This window comes from Serinus canaria, chromosome 3 (assembly GCF_022539315.1).
Source record: "Serinus canaria isolate serCan28SL12 chromosome 3, serCan2020, whole genome shotgun sequence".
NCBI classification, from domain to species: Eukaryota; Metazoa; Chordata; class Aves; order Passeriformes; family Fringillidae; genus Serinus; species Serinus canaria.
The window spans coordinates 71873521-71898334 of record NC_066316.1 but is presented as its reverse complement, the minus strand read 5'-3'; the positions used below and the strand labels follow the sequence as shown (position 1 = coordinate 71898334).

General features: G+C 34.5%; 1 protein-coding gene across 1 annotated transcript in view; it reads left to right on the top strand.

Moving 5' to 3' along the window:
• Positions 1–24814, top strand: part of GRIK2 (glutamate ionotropic receptor kainate type subunit 2) — a 347786-nt gene that overhangs the window by 162407 nt on the left and 160565 nt on the right. The window lies entirely within an intron of this gene.

Here is a 24814-nt window from a genome sequence, read left to right as displayed (position 1 = left end):
GAAGAGGGAACTGTTTGCAAAGGCAGATGTTTCTTATCAGATAAAGAGAAAATAAAGGAAAAAAGAAGACTCGCAATTAACTTTGCACTTCCTCCTGGTGGAGCGGCAGTTGGAAGTGTCAGAATTCTGTTGTATGCATTTCCTATAATGTATTGCCCTCTTAGCAATATTACTTTGACTGCCACAGTAACTATACCTGTGGCAATTAATGGATCACCAGAGATGATCTGAATTTTCAGCACGATCACTAATCATTGGAATATGATTCTAATGACTCTCTTCTTTCTGAATGAGGAAAAATTGCCACAACAAATCCATATCTAGGTATTCATAACAGGAATCAAATCCAAAACAATTTCAACTCAAAAAAGTCCGAGAAAGGTTTGTTTTTTGAAGCATGAAATACATTCTCACTGAGGAATTATTTTCTTTTCACTGGAAATATTTTAGGTAAAATAAAATTTTCCTAAATATTAAAAACACTTAGAAATGCATATGAAAGTGTTTTAATCATCTTAGGGAAGAAGATGCTTTCTGTTAGTAAAATACCATTAGAAAAGGATCCTTAAACATTTGTCCATCCTGAAGCAGAAAACACAGCCTGTATTTTATAAATGTTTATTATTCTTAAAGCTAATTCTGTTTTATGGCCATATTGAGCTTACATAATTTGTGGTGGAAGTTCAGACAGAGAATTGCCTGTAGTGGTAGAAACACTGAGTAGTGTGTATTTGTCACTACATATATTCACAGCTTGAATTTTGCATGAACTGAACTTTGTCCTACAGCAAGTTGTAGATTTTATGAACCATTGTACTTCGAGTAATACGTAAATGTGCTTCAAATTCCAAAAATAACATAGGAAATGACTGTATTTCTTGTGTTCTGCTAGGACCATTAGGATTTGGCTCTGAAATAATACAATGGCTGTACTTGTTTTGCTGCCAGTAGTGTGACCCCAGCTGCTTGATTGATTTTACTTCATTTCATTGTTACAACAGTATAAGTAGAACCTTGAGCATTAACTGTAGGAAAAGCTTGTCTCTTATGGATTTGTGTCTTTTAAGTATGTGTCTTTTAAGGCAGTAGCTGTTGTAAGAGAATTTTTATGACATCTCTGCTGTGAAGTCAAGACTGATGAGTCAGCCATTGTCTCAGTGAGTTGTTCTGCCAGACTTCTCTTATTTGCCTCTTTTCATCTACGACTTTCATATGTGTGAAGTCTCTCTCTTAATATCACATCTGGAAGAACATGGAGCCTTCTTTTCTAACACATGTTGGTCTTTCTCTTTTCAATCCAGCTCTTGATGGCTGACCACGTAAGAGCTAATGTCAAGTGCTTATCCATGTTTTGTTCTTTTTGTTTTTTTTTTTTTTTGCTTTAAGTAGCGATGGCAAATATTTTTATGTTATATATGTTTTATGTTATATATAAAGCCATTAAAAATTTTTTTCCATATGTCAGAACTGATAGGTGTTTCTTGAACATTGCTATTACAAGTTGGAAGTGGGGTAGGAGAGCAGAGAGAAATTGATTTAGAGGGTAAATGTTTATACTGTGAAACTATTTAGGTTTTTCCACAAAAGAAACCGGACCAGTGAAATTACTAACAGTAAATAAACTGAAATGTTAAGGCTTACAAGAATAGATGCACATTATGATTGACTCAACTAGGAATTTTTTCCAGTGTTTTCAATACTTTTCTACATACTAAGATCTGTTCTAGTCTCTTCTGACTTGAAAACTTAATATTTATTTTAATAAATAAATTGAGTCACTGGAACAGGTTGCCCAGAGATGTTGTGGATGTATCATCCATGGCAGTGTTTAAGGCTAGGTTGGATGGGACTTTAGGAAACCTGGTCTAATGAGAAGTGTCCCTGATACTTCCCTCAGAAATAACCCCCCAACAGGGATGTTGGAGCTAGATTATCTTGTATGTCTTTTCCAACCCAAACCATTCTGTGATCCTGTAGATGTGCTGTAATTGTTCACCTATGATACAGATACTGATATTTTTTATAGGCTATTAATCACTAGAATTACACATTTAACATTTCAAAAAAGTGAGAAATGAGAGATGAATACCATTTCTCTACATAGAAGTATATTCTATACCTTCTGTTTACTGCTAAATTTATAATGGTTCATATAGCAATTAATGGTCAGAAGGACCATATTTTCTTTTAAAATTTGGGGTTTATCTATTAATGAAAATACCACTCACTCACAACCCAGAACCAGAACATGCAAAATTTAATTAGTGAATTTTTTTTTTCACTTGATTTATGGGGCTGTCACCCTAGGACAGAGGCTTGCTGTTTAATCCCCATTGGCTATGAAACTGTTTTCTTCCACAGCCATAACATGAGCTATCCAGCTTCCTTGCTTGCTTTGAACTTGTAAACTCCTTCAGTATGTGATTGATGAATATGAAATTGAATCACAGAACACAAAAAAGTGGCATAGACATGACTATGCCGACATGATTTATAGGTGTAATCTCAAAAATCTGTCTGAAACTGGAGTTTTCAGAAACTGGCTTTGAATAGGACTTGGCTGCTTTCTGGCATGCCATGATTTGAAGAAAGCTGCTTTTGCAAGACCAGATTTTTTATGGTCAGAGAGGAACAGTGTAGATGTATAACCCCTCAATAATTTGATCACCAAACTAATGACTTTGTCCTAAAGAACCTGACAGCAGCTGAAAACAGATAAAGGCTAGAAAATTGTAAAAATATTACTGATTTTGACTTATACCTATTTTAAGACCTAAAATGTGCAATAAGAAACATTTGGAACACAAAAATTATTTGTTTGTAGGAATTCATGTATTAAATGCATTAATATGTTAAAGGCATATCAGGATTTGGGTCCATTTTTTGTGAAATTAAATTGAATGTATATTTTCAGTTTTTACTCTGTATTTCTGAGAGACATACTTTTAAAAATCAGAATTGATATTTGACAGAATAACTTGAACAAACAAGTTTAGAGACTGGTGGATTTCTGGAGAGTGGTAAAAATTATTGAGACCTGAGAAAGCTATAACTGCATGTTAACTTAAGTTTCTGAGCTTTTTTTTTATTTTTTAAGTTCAGATCAGACTACTCTGGTTACTATATCCTAAAACATGGTTTATGGCTATGTATAAGGTCCAGATATGTACTTGGTTCTTTAGGCACAAGTCGGTCAATGTCAACAAGACCCGAATTTCAATTTTCTTTGTAGACATCTATAAAACACCCTGTGATTATTTTTCATTTTTGCTATAGGCTGTGAAAATAAACCAGTATTTAATTTGATAGTTTTCCAAAGACTTTTAAAATTATTTTTGCCTCAGCCATAAATCATATATTATTCAAATATAATTTTACCTGGAAGAGATGGGAAGCAAGAAGAAGAAAAGAATGATTTGCTGCTGCTTTTATGAGAGTAGAGATAGGTTTTTACTTGGAATATGTATTATTCATGTGTGGAATTCTCATTTGTTTAGTTCATTATAGAAATTAAATTAGAAATTACTAATAGAAGTCAGCTATCCTCTGTAGACACAACCCCCCTAAAGACAGTGCACAAAGCTGTTATTCAAATCTATGAATAATTATGTCTAAGTGTAGAGTGGATATCTAACAGAATCATAGAATGAAGGCTTTTTTATTAATAGGCTGATAGATTTTTCTTCACAGATTGAGCTTTGAAAAATTAAGTAGATAGCTGAAGCTCTGCACAGAATGCCCTTTTCAAAAGGCTAAAATTTTAATTTCATAGATTCCAATGGAATATCTTTCAGTCTAGAATAAAACTTATTTTGCCTTGTTTTAGCAGAGGATATCATAACCCCCTCTGTTGGTCCAGAGTTCCATATGATTAAATGATTTCTCTACCTTTTTCAGTGCAATTTAGATATCTGTCAGGTGCAGATGTAGGCACACTTCAAAGGCTAACACTGTTCAAAGAGCAAATATTTTCTTCTAAAGTTTAAAAATATAAATACATTAAATCCATTATATAATACAATGGAAATATATAATGTATATTATCAGAAATGTTAATCTAGTAATTTGAACTTTGTTAACAGGAGACTTATTCACGTGTGTCTGGCTGGTTTTGTTTGATGAAGAAATTCAGTAAAAAACAAAAAAAAATTGTTAACCCCAAATTTAGAGTAATGTTTTTCCCTCTGATATATGAAAACTATTCTTAATTAATGGTAGGAAACTAGAAATCTTTTACAGACAAAACTGCAACTCAGCATTAGAATTTTAATATGTCTCCTATGTCCCATTCTGATTAGGTTTAGTGAATACTGCGAGAAAAAATTGAAAGAAGAAAAAAAGGGTGTGCTATCTGCATAACTTTCAATTTTTGAAGAAATTTTTCTTATTACGCTTTACTTAGAGGTAAAAATTTTACTTTGAGCCATTGAGGACAGGGATGTGATTCGAGACAACCAGGACAGCTTCACCAAGGGTAAGTCCTGCCTGGCCAACCTAGTGGCCTTCTACAATGGAGTAAATGCATCAGTGGAGATGGGAGGTGCTACAAATGTCATCTGTCTGGACTTCTGTAATGTCTCTGACACAGTCCCCCACAACATCCTTCTCTCTGTATTGATGAGAGATGGATTTGATGGGTGGATGGTTGATGGATGGTCACATCCAGAGGGTAAAGGCCAATGACTCAGAGCCCAATGGACATCAATGACAAGTGGTGTCCTTTGGTACATCCTCAGCAAATTCGCAGATGACACTGAACTGAGTGGTGCAGTTTACACACCTGAAGGACATGCTGGCATCCAGAGGGACATGGAGAAGTTCAAGAAGTGCACCCATGGGAATCTCATGGGGTTTAAAAAGTCCAAGTGCAAGGTGCTGCTCCCAGGTTTGGGAAACTCTGCTATCAATACAGGCTGGGGTTGAAGGCATTGAGAGCAGCCCTTCTGAGAAGGACTTTGGGTGTTGGTGGATGAGAGACTGAATATGAGCTGGCAAATTGAATCATTATAGATGGAAAAGATCTTCAAGATGCAGTCTTATCTTTGACCAAACACCACCATACCAGCTAAATCCTTGCACTAAGTGCCATGTCCAGTCATTTCTTGAACATTTCCAGGCATGGTGACTCCACCACCTCCCTGGGCAGCCCATTCCAATGATTAAAACACCCTTTCAGTGACGAAATTCCTCCTGACGTCTCGCCTGAACCTCACCTGGCAGAGCTTGAGGTAATTCTTCTTGTCACTGGTTGCCTGGGAGAAGAGGCCACAGCCATCTGGCTACAACCTATTTTCAGGCAGTTGTAGAAGTGTTCCTCAGCCTCCTTTTCTTCACACTAAACAACCCCAGCTCCTTCTGCCACTCCTCGTAGGACTTAATCTCTAGACCTTTCACCAGTTTCATCATCCTTCTCTGCTCCAACACCTCAATGTCTTTTTTGAGGTGAGGGGCCCAGAATTGGACACAGTACTTGCGCTGTGGCCTCACAAGTGACAAGTACAGGGGGACAATCTCTACCCTACTTCTGCTGGCACAGTATGCCTTTTGCCTTCCTTGGCCAGCTGGGCACATGCTGGCTCATGTTCAGCAGCTGTTGACCAGCAGCCCCATGTCCTTTCCCGCGCACCAGCCTTCCAGCCACTGTTCCCACAGTCTGTATAGTTGCATGGGGATGTGGTAACTGAGGTATGGGATTTGAACTTCATGCAATATGCCTTGTCCCATTGATCCAAGTAATGCAGATAAAAGTGTGCTTTCAGCCCAGGAAGCCAATTGCATCCTCAGCTGCATCAGAAAAGTTGTGTCAAACAGGTTGATGGAGGTGATTTTCTCCCTCGATGATTCTTTTCTGAGAACCCCTCTGGAGTTCTGGGGTCCAGTTCTGGTGTCCCCAGAACAAGAAGGACATCAGTGTGTTGGACCAAGTCCAGAGGAGGACCACAGAGATGATCAGAGGAAAAAACCACCTCTCCTATAAGGAAAGACTGAGAGAATTGTGACTAATCAGCATTGAGAAGAGAAAGCTCTAGGGTGAGCAACCTTTCAATATCTGAAGGAAGCCTTCAAGAAAACTGGAGGGAAATTTTTCACAAGGGCATGTAGTGATAGGACAAGGGGAATGGCTTCAGACTGAAAGGAGAGTAGATTTAGATTAGAAATTAGCAAGAAATTCTTGACTGTGAGGGTGTGAAACACAGGGATTGTTTATCCAGGGAAGTTGCCCCATGCCTGGAAGTGTTCAAGGCCAGATTGGATGAAGCATTGAGAAACCTGGTCTAGTGAAAGCTGTCCTGTCTGTGGCAGGGGGTTTTGGAAATAGAGTATTTTTAAGCTCTCTTCCAACCCAAACCGTTTTGTGATTCTGTGAAGCAAAGAATTTCTTTACTTATTCTTTATATTTCTTACTATTTCTTGATTTTCTATTCTATGGGCAGATAAAAGAAATAACTTTTGTACACTGAATAACACCTCATGATGAAAATGTCCAAAGAACAGATCCAGTCCTCATTAAATAAAGTTCTACTTGGCTGCTCTGTACTTTTAATAGAAAATGAAGAACAACTGTGTGAAATAAGCTGTTGATTGGCTTTGTAGCAATATGTCAGAGATAATCCAGAAGTTTAGTGAAAGTTAGTGAATAGGGATGGCTTTTGTAAGTAATGCTTTTCTTTTTGGGTTTTAAAAAGAACTATCTGAGTCATGTCCTTATGAATTGCTTGGAGCCATATCATTCATTGAAACCTACAAATAAGGAATGAAGTTTGACAGCATAGAATGTAAACATCTGTAATTGCTTGTGTAAACAGCATGAGCATCACAGTGATTATGTCGATTACTATGGAAGACCAGAGGTTTTTAACTGGAAAAAATGACAAGGGCACTGAAGATAATAAATAGTATAAGGGAGAGAAAGAAAGAAAATTTGCAGAAATTTGCAGAATTTTTTGAATGTCAAGGTTAAAGACAACTTATAACTACGCAAATATTAATTCGTTTTTGTGTTTTATGCCCAGTATAATCTTTTACGTTTAGCATTTTTAAGCCAAATTAGATTTTGACTTGCAACCTAATGTCCTACTATTTTCTTCCCTCCACTTAAAGAAGAAAAAGGTAATTGCAAGATCTAGAAAATGTTAGTTGTTTCTGTTCAAAATCTTACAATACTAAATTATTCTTCTCCAATGTTGAATTATCTTTTGTCTTTCTTTACTTTGAAGGCAGGTGTTCTCAGACAAGAGCAGAATGACTATCTCAACCATTCCTAGGTAGCACTTGGAAACCAAACTTTGGTTTTATGCTTTTGGAAGACTTGAGTCTAGTCTAATAACTTATTTTTTACATCCTCAACTAGATATCTAGTATTTTTTTGCTTCCTAATTTGTTGTACTCCAACAGGCTTCCCATCTGCCAGCCAAAGGATAATGTGAGTTTTCTCTATATTCTGGTTAAATAGAGGCAAAGGTTTCAATAGGAGTGAATTGTCTGTCTCTACAAATCAGTGTCTGAGGCCTCCTCTCCTGAGGAGGAGAGGTTTGACACTTTCTCAAATATTTAAAATAGAAAGAGATTTTATTTTGTGCTGAGCAGTTGCTACTGGCTAGCTGAATTAGAGTGCTGGCTAAGATGGATGTGCTCTGAAATGTCCTGTGCATTGGGTATGCAGTTACATAAGGCATGTGGATTCCATTCAGAGGTCGGGGTTCCTAAAGGTTCAGTGTAACAATACTGAGTATAAGAATAAAGATCTTTTTCACAGTTTCAAAACAAAAATTACAGAAATTCAGCAAGTTGGTTGGTTGACCTGAGAGGAGTGTTTAAGAGGTTACAATGAATTTGTCAAGTGTCACATTTGGAAAATTGATTCTTTTCAATTCAATAAGTGTAAAATCTCAGTTTCAGCTTCATCTAGGAACCAATGAAAATAAAATTGGAGGAAAGCAATTGCATTAAAGAAATCTTACACAACATGAAATCTTACTTTAACATGATAGCCTGTGTATAAGCTTGGAAGAACTCTATTTCTGTACAATGCTATCACTTATTTTGTCGATACTATTAATGGATTATATTTTAAAAAATCAGTGTGATTTCACAGAATAGAGCAGTTAAGGAGCTGCTTGTTGCAGAAAACCTTATAGTAATATCACAGTGAATTTTCAATCCCTGTTCAGAATATATAGCAAAGACAGAAGAAATAATACAGTCTTTGCTCTTGAATCCTCATGGTAAAGTGCAAAGTTGAGCAGCATAGAATGAAAGATAAAATATGAAGGTAATTAAATTCTATTTTTCTTTTTTTATAATATGGCAAAGTGACAGAAGCATTCTCTCAGGGAATGCAGCTATGATTTCTTCCCTGAGTTTGAATAGATAAATTTAAATTTCTTTATATATCTTATTCCTATAAGGGAGTGGAAACATTTTGATAGGTGAAATATCCAGATGTATTAAGTGTATAAGGAAAGAGACAGAAATACACACATCCAAAGAGTATTTAGGATCTTCATTCAAGTTTTCATGAAAAAAGCTTGCAAAGATATTTGCAAAGTGAATGTGAGTAGAGAATTTGCAACATGTGCTAAACCCTCTAGATTATATCTCCATTGTCTCCCATCTCTTAAACTTTCATATGAGCTTGCAACTTTCTTAACAACAGCTCTGTGTGACTAGACATGTACAGGGTCTGAGGCAGTTTTCTGGGAGATTTCTCCTCAGGTGGGTAGCTTGTGACCTTGGTTTGTATTTCATAGTGGAATTGGAATTCATTTTAAAAATGGTTCTTTTTTTGACAACCCTTTATTAGCAGCCAGCAATTAAATGTATTAAGAGCCCTTGTTGTTCACACTCTTTTAACCACAGAACACTAAGGGATGTATATGTTATAATTACAATTATCCATTCTCCTTATTGTCCTGCTGAGGAATGCAACTGTAATTCTGGCAGACAGACTACACAGTTGGCTTGCTGTCCTTGGACTGCAGATGTCTAATTGCAGGCAACCATTTCATTTCAAATGGCTCATTAAAACAGAAGACATTTAGCATTGCTAACATGAATCTGCATCTATGATTATGCATTTAATTAGAAAAGTGCAAGCTTTTTCCCTTTGTAATCTGGATTTGCTAAATTTCTTCTATGTAATCTGTTTTGGAAGAACTTGAAATTGGCTTAATTTTTTAATCTTTTTTTTTTGCAGTGGTTAATATCTGTGTTGTTCATATGTGAACTTGATAAGATAGAAAAACTGGATATGTTTCGGAAGTGTTGCATTTTTGTGTTGCAGTTTCAAATTTCCTTAATCTGAAAATCACTTATTCTGCCACTTTATTTGTACCTGCAGTTGAAATATGTTTAGGCACATGAGCATCTCTACTGCACTGACACTGAGGAGCTACTAGTAAAGTAGCAAGAATAGATTAACCCTTCTGATAATTTTGTTTTTCTTTTAATATTATTGTAAGAAAGGTTTCCAGTATAAATAGAAAAGATTACCTCCTTGAGTCCTTTTTTTGTTTTTCTTGTACTCTGTATCTTATTTATTGTGCATTTGTGTGTGTATTGATATCACGATTTTTGCTTAACCTAACTTGAACCCATTTAAATTGCATTATTGATAGACTTCCTTACTTCTCTGTATGTTTCACATACTACCCTTATAATCCCTGGTGGTTAACTATTTTAGTAGTGTTTCAGCAAGTAAAAGTAATCAGGGGGAGAGCAGGGCAGGGTGCTGTTGAGGCTGGACAGAGAAATGCATCCGCACTACAAGCAGAGATAATGAACTCTTATTCTCCATCCTCCCCTTCTAGGAAAGCTTTTTCTCTTGCACTTGACCTTTGTGAATCTTAATCAGTTGTTTCAAAGATCTCTAGCACCTGTGAATGTGTGCAGTATCCATTTCCTGAGGCAGTTGCCTGTCACTTCAGGGTTTCTGTGTGATCCTAGTGGCAAGTCCCTTTAAGATAAGGGTTAGGAAGTTGAGCTTAAATAAACACGTGAAAGAATGTCCAAGGAAACAAGCCTCTGTACAGGTGCTAATTTCAAAATATTGCTGAAATGTCTCAATAAGCTATTGTGCAGTGCTTTGAATTACAGGAGTGGAACAATCTGAACTGCTGATTGTTCAGAATAAGAGAGGTCAGGACAGCAAAATATGGTTAGGAAATGTACTCATACTACATTTGCTCATACTTGGAGTAGCTGTTTATGAGTTTATGGATGATGAGGCAGTCAATGTGCATGCTAAAACTAGTGAAATACTACCTGTGAAATACTGCCTAACTCTCTATTAAAAATGAAAATGGTTATAAACAAAGATAGACTGGTCTCAATGGGCTTTGCATCTTCAGTTTTACAAGTCTAATTATTTTCCACATTTCTTAAGGTATATCCTGGTCTTCTTTTTGTTTTGAATAATCTTGTATTAAACAGGAAAACACAAAGTTTTGAGGCAAAAATATTTTACTTCTACTGCTTGAATTAGAGTAGTAAGCACAAGTGTGTTTTCTGTTCTGTCTGGTCTGTTACAATTAACATAATATATTTTATTTATTATCCAAGTATTTCAGATAAATACTTAATGTGGGACATCTCCTATTCCCTTTCTCACCCCTCCCAGTAAAGATTGAACAGGTTTAAGAAAATTAGAATTGTGTTCAGCTATTCTTTGTTCTCAATACTGTTTTTATGATATTTTTGATCTGTTGCTTCTCATTTGTATATCTGAAATCACCCTTTAGATAAAACAACAACATATTTTCAATCCTTTTAGAAACAGAACTGCTGAGGCTTGCCTAGAGGGCCATTTGCTTAGCAGAGATGAGAATCCATATTTGTGGATCCCCTCAGCTGTGAGGCATCCTGTCTAACTTCTAAAATAAGTACAGTAATATCCAATGAAGCAGTTTACTCCCTTGGACTTAACTTGGGTGGATTAGAGCTTGTTCTAATTATATAATGATAATTTGATTTGTTTCATAGAAATTGCATAGTACAGTTTCCATTCAGATCTTGGGTTTTCATAAGACTAAGTGCATGAAATCTGTCAAGAGGGTTTTACTCCAAGAAGGGTATACAGCATAAGCTATAAATCCAGGCTTCCTCTAATCTCAGGATATCCAGATGAATCAGAGTTTTTAATTTATACCTCTCTTAGTAGTTTTTAGATGGCTGAAGTTATAGAAATGAGTTCTATAACAATTTTTTCTTTAAAGCCAGAGTTCACTGGGATGGAATTTTTAAAAGGCAGTACACTTGGAAAATATTCATACACAAAGCCACGTGTTTAAAGTACATCCAAATAATAGCTCTGAAATGTTCATAAATGTGTATGTAAACAGGTGTTCAGTCTCTAAGAGTTTTTTTTCATATATTTACTGCTCTCTAAGGATAATTTGGTGGCTCCATTTCCTATTTTTTTATCTTAAGAATGTAAACTATTTTGAAAAGCAGTGTCTCAGCAGATCTCTTGTGCCAGTCGTGCATAAGAAAAGGAGACTGGAGTCTCAGCACATACTCCCTTCTTTAGCAGCAGTGATTAGATAGTCTCTCATGTAGTTTGCATCTTGAAAGATTCTTCCATTTCATATTTTTTCCCTAATGTTAATCCTTTAAGAATAAAGAGCGGTGCACAACTGTCAGTTTTAGTGAGTTGGATTTGTTTGAGCAAGATAACAGTTCCCAGAGGAATGTGAGCATGTGGTGGAGTACTTTGCAATCTTGCTTTTCTTCTCAGAGAGCTTTCTTGACTTGGCCTTGCTGCTGCTGTTCATTTCCCTGAGGAACATCTGTGAGAGGAGCTGCATTTGTCTCTGAAGTACAGAACTGCTTCCTGGTCTTGTTTTTCCCACCTTTCATTTTTCAAACAAACATCTACTTTCCAAATTCTTTCAGTTGTGTTAATACTATACAGCGCTTAATGGATTGTGGCAGAGGGAGAGACTTTCTCAGAATTTTAATACATAGCTATTTATACAACAGTAGCTCATCCAAGGAGAATACAGTGATGATGTTTTACTAGTACTTTAATCTGATAATTTTGTTGAGATTTTAAAAAACTGAAATAATGTTAAATGCTTTATTTTTCATTTGTAATGAAAAATAATGCCATTTGCTTCTCAGATTTAAAATTATTGTATTTAAACTTCATGGATTTAGAGAAAGAAATTACTAGATTCATTCTAGAGGCAATTTTTATCATTTCCAGGGAAAGATAGTGGAGAAAACCATTTTGTGATGAAGAGCTGTACATAGAAATATGGTCCAAGGTCTAGGCTAAGAATATTGATGGAAAACATTTATAACTTACTGCTCTACTTAGGAGCAGCCTCTCTTCAAAACCACAGCTAGAATCAGGGTAATTAATGATATTATGTATTCCTTTAATGTTGCTCTAATTTCTCTTCTGCAATACTGTAATTTTTCTGACATTTGTTGATCCAGAAAATTCTGTCCCTTGTACAGTGGCATTAAAATGGAACATATCTCTTTGCCTTGTTTCTGATGTATTGGCATCTTGGGAAATGATATTCTTTTTATTAAAGTAAACGACTCCACAATTATTCCATGCCATGTTAAATAAAAATAACCATATATAACTGCTTTATTGTTAGCTGCAAATAAAATGTCATCTCTGGCAGCTGAGCTATGAATGAAGAGGTTTTTAACTACTCTAGAATGCATGTAGGTTTTAATTATTCTTCACTAGTGTAGTCGTCAAATTATTTACTACAGATTGGTGGGTTTTTTCCCTTCTCCTTTTCCTAAAAATGTGGAAGTGGCACAGATGGTATTGCATGCTATACATATGACTGAAATGAATCCATCTGATTTTTTAAACACCAGATATACAATTTTTTAGCTATTCATATTTTTGAGTCGTTTTTTTAAATGGAAACTTCCTTTTTCTTAATTAGCCTGTTACTTATGCAGGAGTATCCCTGATACTGGTAGATCTATATACAGACCAAGAAGAAATTAAACTTTTTGGGGGGTTCAGGTAATATTTTGTTACTTGATTGTCAACACTTCTTATACAGAAATACTATTGCCACTCTAAGAGAAAAAGTGGACTTCTGTCTGTGTTCCATTTCCCGATTCCCAGGCTTTTGCTGGGCATCCCAAGAGCAATCATCTCACCCATGTGCAAGGGTTAACAGTTTTCTCTGAGAATGGGAAGCAGGAATCTCATGTAGAAAATGCATTTATCTCTCTCCAGGTGTACAGACTAAACCTTTTTTTCTTTAACTTCTATTATGAGCTTGTGTTTTACAAATTTTAAGACTGTTCTGAATGATTTGCATTCTGTCTTGTTTGTTTCTACTCTTTAGCACAGGGGAAAAGTGACATAGCACTCTAGAGCCTAAATCATTTTTATTTTGGGTGTTAATGATATCCATCTATACAACATCTTTATTTATTTACAAATATAATGTAAGTTCATGATTTCCACTACTATTTTCAGTTCTCTGATTTCCATTTTCTGTCTTTGTGTTGCTCTGTAAGTTATAGCAGGCTTGTGGCTCTGATATCCTTACTGTCTTTTGATTTAAAGATTCTTTAATTGAAAAATATTCAGCAAACATGTTTTTCAATTTACTGCTTTGCCCAACTAGGTTTAGATACCAGAGGCTCATTTGCAGCAGTTGAAGGTTAAAGATTTAAAAGTAAAGCTGCATGTCACCTAGGTACACTATAGTTATATGCTGGGTTTTCACCAAGGACTTGTCATACATCTTACATAGCCTGAAGGCTAAAAGTGTGTGTCTGTGCCTTTGTGTCTGCATGTGTAACCACAGGAAAGGAAAAGGCAAAAAAATCAATGATCTCAAAATTAATTAAAATCAGGAAGACTTCCCCCTGCTGACAGGATATTTAGGATGAAAATAATTAAATGAGCTATTGTGGCAAATGCAGTATCGATTGCTCACCAAGAGAAGCTCCTTGAAGACTTAGATGAAGATTGATAACTGGTTTTTAACAGTTAGAGCCAAAGGCAACCATTCCCATCTTCAATTCTTATGCATTTGTGCAGTCTGACAAATGACTCCCAAACCAACCCTCTATTGACCACTATAAAAAGCTATTATCTTCTATAAATAAATTGCATATACACTTTGCTTCTCCATTCTTCATATTTGTAGAGTTGAAAATGCTTTATTATTTTTCCTTTCTTCATACTTTAAATGAGTAGCCACCATCCTTTCAGGGCAGAAAATTTTTATCTGTTTGTTTCAAATCAGAGGTGGTTTTGTTTTCCTTGAGAAAACAGGGTCAGGATTTGCACACTTGAATTAGAGATGGCCTGAAGATAAGACTACTATTTTCAGAATAGTAACCAAAGTGAATATACCTGAAGTTGGCACCAGATTTTCTCAAGTGATCACTGGAATTTAGTTATGACATGGCCACATTAACAAGTGAAAAGGCCCATTGGAGGCAGCCTCATAAAGCAAAGCTGTTGGTGCCAAGAACCTGACACTTCTTATTTCATTCTCTTCTATTTCCAGCTACTTTGCTTCCAGACTCTTGCTAGTCCATTCCTTTGGACAAAGCCAATTAGCAGATGGAGCACATAAAGTACAGCCCTCAATCACTTTCAGTGAATTTTGTTTTAAGAGAGCCTATGCATTATGAGACCTCTTCATGATGTGCACCAGAGCCCTGCTCTGTGGTGTTGCACATCAGGAGAGTCAAAAGCTCACTTCAAAAGCTCACTGCTGTTCAAAAGTAAAATCTGTGGCAAGTATTTCACAGTAAGGAAGCCTTCAAAAATTACTGTGAGAACAAATCTTAATGAGAGGGAAATGAGTGAGCAAGTGTTGTTTTTGTTTTGGTGACAGACTAAAGCAAAAATAGACATAGAAAAAGCCATATAGAGAAAGTAAAGTAAATAACAGAGATTTAATACTTGTTTAAAATATCTAAACAAGCCTGTTAAAAGCATTTTATTTCAATCAAATTAATTTAGCTAAATGTTTATGCAAGCAGACTCTTATACATCAACTTTGTGAAAGCACACTTGCAAGAGGAAAACTCTTCCACATCATTTATAAAGTTAGCAGTTCTGTGGAAAACATAGTAAGAAGTTTTGAGAATTGAGAAGTGATTAAAAGGTGCTTCCTACCTATGCTTTGGCAGTCTTGTCCTACTAATGGCTCTGGTGCCAAATGTCACAGTTCCTGTGTCAGTTTTTGGTGAGCTAGAGCTCTGTGAGATTGAGGTTCTAAAGTTACTACACTGTATTGATGGACTGGTTCTTCTCAAATATTTCAGCATAAAGAACGCATGCAGAGCTAATTTTCTGCAGAAATAATTCTCTGACATTGCTTTCTTTCTTACAAATTGGAAATAGTTCTACCTCCTTGAAACTCAAAGGCTTTTTGTGATTTTTATAACTGGATAATTTTTTTTTGCACTTTTAATTAAATATTTCATTAAAAGTTGTAAAGAAATCAACTGCTAATAATATTGAGACTTTAAAATAGTACCTTTTGAGCTTTAGATTACTCAGGCCTTCCCAATTTCATTAGAATAGGAGATGAAATAGATAATCACATTAAAAGAAGAAACTACTGTCTTGCAGATATCATTTGTGTGCTGCCTGCTGCCTTGACCTATTCATGCCCAGTCAGGAAAGGTTTTTCTAAACAGCCATGACATTTACTGCACTCTATGATATCTGGATTTTTTTTATCAAGGGCCAAAGATAACATTTTAGATTACCAGCTCCAGGAAAAACGATTTTACTTGTACGAATATGCATTATTCCACTGTCCATGAAAATTTTTATAGGAATTACAAGATGAAGAAAATAAGATAATAAAATTTTTAATTTGATTGAGTTTATTTCTGTGTAGGAGTCTTTGCACAACGGCCTGTTTGGATTAGACCATAATATTAGGCATCTAGGTGAAACATGATCCTTTGTGATTTTAATTTTGTGACACAATATTTTGAGTTTGCTCTCCATCCAGGGAGCATAAAAATATTATATTATTTCCTGCAAATTTTCCATACCTGATCAATAATCTCTTCCATTTAGTTTTAGAGACAAGACCAACATATTGCTTCAACTATCAAAGGCCATTTGGTCAGGAGAGTTGCTTGTGAGTATGAATGAGAAAACTAGGATTCCTTGTGATACTGAGGTTAAATACTTCTACATTTCCTTGATTTTCTTTCTCTTCTCTCTTCTTTCTTGTTTCTTACAGTCTGCAATTTCAGACATGGACAATGTTCTGAAAAATAAGATGAATGGTATGAAAAATATGTTTTAAAATCTTGCTTAAGCATACTTAAGAGGTACAGGTCCATTTCAGGAAAAATAAATTCCCACCAGATTAGTCAGAGACATGCAAAGAAGTTCTTAAAACTTCTGCATAAGCTTGGGAACATTTTTTTTTTAAATGTAGATTTAGATGCAGTGAAATAATTTGACTGTTACCCTGATGGACAGAATCCTGATGGAGTATTGAGCAAAGCTGGAAGAATATTTGGTTTTTTCATTTCCTATTTTTGGTTTAGTAATTATGAAAATTATATACTATCAGATGGCTTTACGATATAAATATCCCTTTGAAAGTGAACTGTGCTTAGACAGAGTTCCAAAATTTTCAGGATGGATCACTGTGAATTTGAATTCCGTATATTGCTACAAATTTTATTGAATGTACCAAGTTTCAAATATAAAAAAACACCTGATCACTATGAAGACTGTAGTTGGTTCTTATGTTCACCAAAAGATCATCTGTAAGCTGACACATTAGCTAACAGTTAGTTGACATGTTAGCAATATCTGAGTTCTGATTAATAAGCTTGTATTTCTTCTAGCACTGAATTACTACAGGTGAAGTAGAAGTTCATATGAGAAGTTCATATGCATAAACTCCACAAAACAATTTTTCTTTATCTCACTTTGTTTATTTGTATAGCCTTCTTTTTAATATACTTTTAACGTCTGTGTGCTTTGCTGTTCAAGCGTATCTAAGTACCTAAAATTTCAAACAAGCTTTCATTGTCAAGGCACCTCTCTTCATTAGCCATGGAGGATCCCATTAAAACTTACTCAGCTTTGCTTGAACCACCACAGTTTGAAGCTGTTCTTAAATTAGTTAAATTTTTGTGGACTGATATATTAGAATAATAGTCAATGATAGCTGCTTTTGTGAGGGCAATTTTAGAAGATAGCCCAGAAAAATAGTGTCACAAATCAGAATGCAGCTTTTCAATCACTGAATAAATTGCCTTACTGTAAGCAGATCCTAATCAAAACAAAATGTGTCTAATGCAAATATGTCAATGTATTTAATTCTGTGTCTACTCTGTGAAGCTGGAATCAACAATTTATGAGAATCTGATTATTACAAACCAGCATCATATCATGATAAAAATGTTTTTTTCTAAAATAAATATTAATTAACGGAGAACTTAATTGAAATGAAAAACTAATTATACAGTGAAAGGCAGTTGCTAGAAGCACACTGGCAAAGAAAAAAAGAGTAATATTGCAAGTTCAGTTTGATTTTCTGTAATCTGTCTAGACTATCATCTGCATATAACAGACAAATTGATTAAAGATTTATGAAAAAGACAATGAAGAATCTAAAAATAGAAATGCTTCTCAAATGAAACAGAACAAAACCAAAAAACTCCAAACCTCTAAATAATCTCAAAGACAAAAAAATCCCCACTTAAAATATCTACTTTTAGAATCTAAGAAAAGATTGTTTTTGTAAATCACAGGCCAGCAGTGTCTTTTAATACCTTTTTCTTTAGGTATTATTGATTTTAAGGGGATGTTAGTTCAAAAGAAAAAAACATTACTTATTTAGAACAGAGCCATAAGACATAAATTAATAAAAGAATTATAAAAGACTGGCATAAAGCAGAATTCTATTTTGAAATAAATGTATGTTCTTTTACGGGTTACTTATGTTTTATACTGCTTAACAATTTGTTTTCTCCTACAAACCTGAACCTTGCAATGTTCAACATATATTCATCTTTTTTGCTGAAGATACTAAAGTCAATATCATTAGCCCTTTCTAAAAGAAGAGAGATTTAAATCAGGAGAAGAACATTTATTATGAATACTCATACCTCTTTTATCTGCATTCAAAATCACCAATATATATTTATTTTTGTCATTTTACCTTCCAAATTTGAAGATGTGAAAGGTCTGAAATCCTCAAACATTGTACTATTTTTACAGGACACAAAGATAGAATATTTAGAGATTCATTCTTTGGAATGTGTGGGGTTTTCTCTCTATTTTTGATCAGATTTACATTTAATCTCTGAGTTACACTAGCTTTATGCCTGTCATTTCCATTGCCAGGTGTACTTTCTTGTTGCATGTGGGTACAAAGGTATTCACTGTGCATGCTGAGTAAGATCTTTCTGTAATTAGTGATGAATTGCTCATGCAGAAGGACTTTTCATGTGATAAGTCTTGAATGCTGAGCTAATATAATAGTAGCAGACAGGTCTTTATTGTGGATGTGGTTGATGGAGCTGCAGTGATCACAATCATATTGATTTTTTGAATTTGAGAACAGATGAAAGGAAATAGACTACCAAAGACTAAATAATGACCCATTGTTCCTTGTAATTAGGTTTTTGCTATCTGTCCCTAAGGTATATAAGAATGTAATGGGGTATTTTTTTGAAAAAAAAAAAAAAAAAAAAATAGCTGATTCCATAATTTCTAAAGTTCAGAAGGAAGGTTGAGAAAGTACTTCAGAATATCTTTGATCTGGAAATGTCACATTCATTTTTAAGGATATGTAGAAACTTATATATATATAAAACTATAGAACTTAAATAGAAACATCATAACATCTTGTTCCTAATTGTATACTATAAGCCCATTCTTCAAAACTTTATGCAGTCAGTTGACTTTTGTTATTGCAAGCAATACACTGAAGGTCATTTTATTCTTGAATTAGTAGAGTTTATGACATAATGAGACATCTACAGGATCAAATCACAGAAAGCAGAATATCTAAGAAATACATTTAAAAAATACAATTAGAAATATATTTTTTTTACTTCCCTCTCCTTTCCCCATGCTACAAATTGCCATTACCTAAGTGTTTATTCCATTATTCCAGATAAATGCAGATCACCATATAGGTTGAATGATGTATGGTGTGGCTGCACAGGGACTTCTGTCCAAACTCAGGTGGTGTGAGTGACTGGTCAGACAGAGGTTTCCTTAATATTTCTTATTCCCTTAAATGAAATTTTCTTTCATATTTAAGGTTTAAACTCTTGCTTCACAAGAATGACCAGGCCTCCTTGTCAGAAAAAATAACTCAAAATTTTTCTATTCACTTCAGGTTATATTCTAAATCTTTAACATTTTATTTGCTAAAATGAAATTCTGGTCTTAATCAAAGATCAAGCAGATGGGAGAAGTACTTCTGCTGTTGTTTTTCAGGGAAATGTGTGTAAACTACTTGCTAAACAGATTTTCTGTGTCTATTTCTGATAAAATTTCAAGTGCTCTGAAAGTTTCACCTGCAATGAGTGGCTACCCACCTAACTAATTTTCATATACTTCAGTTTCTTGACACCTAAATATTCTATTAAATGACATTACTATCTAAGAATGTTCTGAGAGGTGAAAAATGTTCTACCACTTCAAACTTTTTTATCTGCGAATATGTGCTTATTCTTTCAATAAAAGATTTCTCATCCTATATAATGACAATGCAATGACAAGAATTGTGGAAACCATCTCACTATCATTTGGAATGCTTTTCCTATTCCTTTCTTCTCTTGGCATTTTCTAAAAATTTGTCATTTTTCATGTTCCACTTTGCTATTTCAATTTAAATTGTACATCAAACTAGGAGGCATTGAGGCAAAAGAGGAAATTCTTTCTTTTCTATTGCCTTTTTGTGTAAGAAAAAAATACACTTTAAAACATAAAATTACCTGAGTGGTTCACTTTTTCTAGATTAAAAAAAGTTAAAGAATTTTTATTGCTGTAAAGTCTTCTTTGATAATATATGAAATAAATAATTTGCTTTGTTTGGATGTTGAGTATTTTTGTGATGGGAAAAATAATTTGCATGTGTTTTGTCTCTGCTTAAAATCACTGTAAACCAACTACTGTTAAAATTCACTAGACCACAAAAAGTTAAAAAAATAATTTAATCAGCTATGTATTGTTTAAAATACTTGAGTATTTAGAAAAAAAAATCTAACTGATGTTTTTAAAAGTTAGATGAACATTATTTATAGCTTACTGATGCTCGTATCATATTCCCTATTGGAATGCATTTTTTGGAGGGGATAAAGCCATATCTGTACTCTTTTCATAATTGTACCCTAGAGTGGAATTTGGAATGTGTCAAGAAGTAAGAAAACATGAGCATTAATAAGAATACAATGCAATTTTATAGTTCATAAAACAGTAAAATTTAATCCCAGGCTGAAAGATTTATTAAATCTCACTTAGCAAAAAGGTTTTGTGGAATGTGTTAGCAAGTGAGAATTAAGTGAAATGATTTCAGGGGCAATAGATTTTATTAGCTGAGGAGGGGAGGAACTAGTTTTGCAAGCCATTTCTTCTTAATTTCATTCACTTGTTATAATTGTCTTGAGTGTGGGAGAGCTTTCTGTGAGTAGTAGTAGTATGTTTGGTCTCTGGAATTTGTGTGCATAGTGCTGCATTTGTCAGGCATCAGCTAACTGAAATGTCTTTTGTTGATGGGCTTGTGCAGAAGTTCTTCTCATGGTTGTTAAAGATATTTAAACCTAATACAACTTACACATTTATGAGTAAGATAAAATTACTCCTATTTGGTTTATAAGAGCTTTTTTGTTTATTTTGTAATATTTTTCATTTGTCCTTCATTTCGGTGTTCTTTAACACACCTGGAAAACACAAAGAAAATTTTTTTTTCTTCAATATTAATCTCTTGTTCTGGGCCTTCTTGAAAAATCTCTTTGTAGGGTAGATTTGAAAGTAGAGTTTGGAGGCATCTGATCAAGAATATGTAGTGAATTAAGCAGAGTGATGTTAACACCATTGGCACCACAGTATGTGATAATTTGGGGAAAAAAGTTCTTATGTTACTAGTTACTCTGTTTCGTGGGTTAAAATCATATTGTCCTAATAAAATTTGAGATCTAGGCCTTAAAATGTTCTGATCAAGCACTAGTAGACTCTATAATAAAGGAACTACAGATTTTTATAAGTAAAAATAATCTTATTTTTATATGTAAGCTATCATTATTTCTGTAGTTTATATCCAGTAATTTTTAAATTCCACTTTTTAATTTCTTGTCAAACAGGACAAACTTTAAGGGAGGTAATAGCGTCAGTAATGAGGACCTCTCCTGCACTGTAGGTAGTCTTTGCTTCTTGACTTCAAAGTGTCATCAGACTTTTTGCACATAAAGTTTTTTAAATTGTTCAAAGGAAAGAAAGCAGAGGAAGCTTCTATAAGAAAATCAGTCTTCAAAGGAAAATAATGATAATAAAAAAAACCCCTTGGACAGAGGGCTACTTCTGTTCACTGTGGTCACAATGGAAATAACCTAAAATACAAGAGTAATATGGGGAAAAATCAAAGGCAGGTGGTAGAACAAAAAAATGGAAGTGTTTTTTTTTGTTTATGAAATATGCCATTTATTCAAGGTTTTCTAGCTAATAATTATGTATTGTGTGTTAAATTTTCACTAAATTTAAAAGAAAAGAGTAAGTAATCATCAAAGGAGAAGTACTGCTCATAGGCTAAGATGATTATAGGACATTTTTGATGGTTTTGAAATGAGTAAGTATTCCACAGCAAAACCTTATTGTGCAATGATGACTAAGTAATGTTCCTTTTCCCTAAAACAGTTATGCTGGAGAGGGAGGAGATTTGATTAAGCTGTCCTGCTCATTGTACCTGCAGCATCTACTACTTGCTCAGGCTCTTAGATTAAAGAAGAACGGCTGCTGTTCTTACTCTCCAAATTGTGCTACGTCATTTCTGTCCTTCATAAACCTGACTACAAATAGATATACTGGGAGTGAATAAAAAAACCCTAATCCAACAACCTGACTTTGCATCCAGTGTTCTGTCCCAGGCAATCATCTTGTGTAAGAAATAAAATACCGTTTTTATGGGCTAATGGAAAATTCATTCTGTATGGAACATGCCCCGCCTTGTGTGCTTATGCTACTTTTGCCAAATGGGAATGCAACATTCTCATTCTGTTCTAAAGTCTTGGAAGGCCAAGTGCCATAAATACAAGCTTAGCAAGAAAAGCTTGTTGCAGTATGAAATGGGCATGTAAACACTTCAATCAGTGGCCACTTTCAGTCCGAATTAAGTTTGTTTCAGATGATACCATGATCTGAAATCCAGTCAGTAACAAACTATTTATTGTATATGATGAAATAAGTTTCACAATGGATTAGAGACTTCATGTAAATTACTTTTAATGTGCTCACACCTTTTCAAGGACTATGTCAATAAAATGTGAAAGTGTTCTTTCACTTCTATGCATTTATTGAATACTATTGTCATGGTCACCTAGGAAACAAATTGAGGTATACATTTATGAGCATTTGCAGTTTCTTTTCATTCTTGATGCAGCTAAGGAAGTCACACTTGAAAGAACATAAGAATCATTTTAATTAATGCACAAAATTTTTTCAGAATACGTTAGTGACCATCAATCACTAAGCAAAATGCTATGAACAGTTTGACCTTCTAAATGTAGTTGGATTTACCTCACAAGCATAAAAAAAGTTTACTGGCTAAAGATTGGAAGACAAAGATGATCTTGAAGAGAATAATGAGCTGCATATAAAAATTATAAGCTATTCTACTTACTGTTGAAGTATTATTCAGATAATATGCAGGTAAAGATAGCATAAGAACTAAAATGTAATGAAGTCTATGCATACTTTACTAATCAACAAAATAAGCTTGACTCATGCTGTGCATTAAGTGAACTCTACAATATCTTCCATTAAAAGTTTTAATGAGACAATTCAGTTTGATATAAAACTTATCAGAGAATAAGAATACTATGTATCAAAGTTAATTTTTTACTTCTGTTTTAGTTTGAATAGGACATTTTCGTCTAGAATATTTTAAGAACTCTTCAGACTTTTAAAAAGAATTTCAGCAACATATTTTTCTTTGCAATAAAATCTAGATATACTTAATTTGTGATGTGTTTGTAACTTTGTATAAATGACATTGTTAACTGATATGGGTTCAGATTTATCCATTTGATAGAACAGGGCTTGTCAACTGAGTTATGGACATGGCACTTGCATTTTCTTTCTCATTTGCTTTGTCTTTGATTAATAGATTTTGACAACATGTTTTCAGAATCATAGAATTTTAAGGAGTTCGAATGAACCTTAAAGATCATCTAACCCCAACCCTGCCTGCCATGGACCAGGTTGCTCAGAGCTCCATTCAAACTAGCTTTGAACACTTGCAGTGATGGGAACATCCACAACATCTCTGAGCAACCTGTTCCAGTGCCTCACAACATATATCTACTGGAGCTTATCATGTGCCTTTGACATCTTTGGGTGTTTTTTGTCTTCCTACAGATTTCCACTACAGTGGCTTATAGAATTTGACAGAAAGCCATGTTGTTCTGCATCTGGCATAATGTCCATTTGATTCCTACTGACGAGTCTTAACAGTTCTACTTCCAAATTTGCATCTAATGAATCAGTTGGTGCTGGTGTTGAATTTCTGATTGCTTCTTTGTGGGATATTTTTGCTGAAGTCTCATAGCAATTTGTACTTTCCTTCATTACAAGGACTACAGTTTTAGAAATTAAACTGATTTAAAAACCAGTTTGCATTTCTGAGTCAGATTTATGTGTTGCACTTATTTAAAAAGCTGTTGTCTAGACTTCCAACTCCTGCCAGGTCTTGCTTCTAGAATATTAAACTTTTCATGATGCTTACTCAGCATGTCATTCCAACTTTTTGGTGTTTCACTGCCTCCTTGTCATTTGATCAGCTTGTCTTAAAAGCACTTTAATGCCTTGAAGATAATGAACAATTTGGCAGCAAAAATATTTTCTGACTGATTTGGAGCCCCTGCATAAACTGCTTGCAGCCTGAGATCATTGAAACCTCTTATGCTGGCTTTTATGAAATTAGGATTTATTTCTGTTTGAATTCTGAAATCTCTTCTTGGGAGAGCCATTTAAATGTGTATGTGTATTTTTCTCTTTAACAGTAGCTTATGGGCTATAATGGTAGAATATTTTTGCATTTTTATGTTTAGTTTTATTGTAAAGAGCCTTGAGATGCCTTTGCATGAAAGGCACTATATAAGCTCATTTTGTATTGCATTGTATTGTATTGTGACAAGTGCAATAATCTCCAGGTTTCCTATCCATTAAAGAACTAATTTCACAGCTCACTAATTACTTGAATGAGAAGGGGAAATAGGTCCTTTTTCTCTAAGGTATGCTGAGCAGATGGCGTAGCGCTCATTTCCACCAGGTGAATCTAAGGTCCTCTTGTGCTTTTGGTTCCAAGGCTTACCAGGCCCCTGTTTATCAAGGAGAACAGGAGAGAGATGTCACTTTCTTGCACAGCATGACAGTGTGTACTGAGAGGCTGGCTCTGTCCTTTGCTAATAGAACATTTCTTAGCAAACACTATGTCTAAGTCTATTTATTTAGGATGGGACATGAAAACTATTAAAATTAATGTGCATTTTGATGTAATTCTAATCTACCTCTGATTTATTGAAGACACTGATTAGTTCTGCCATAGGGATTTGAACTGATGCACATTAAAAATTATTAATGATTCAATTGAGCACT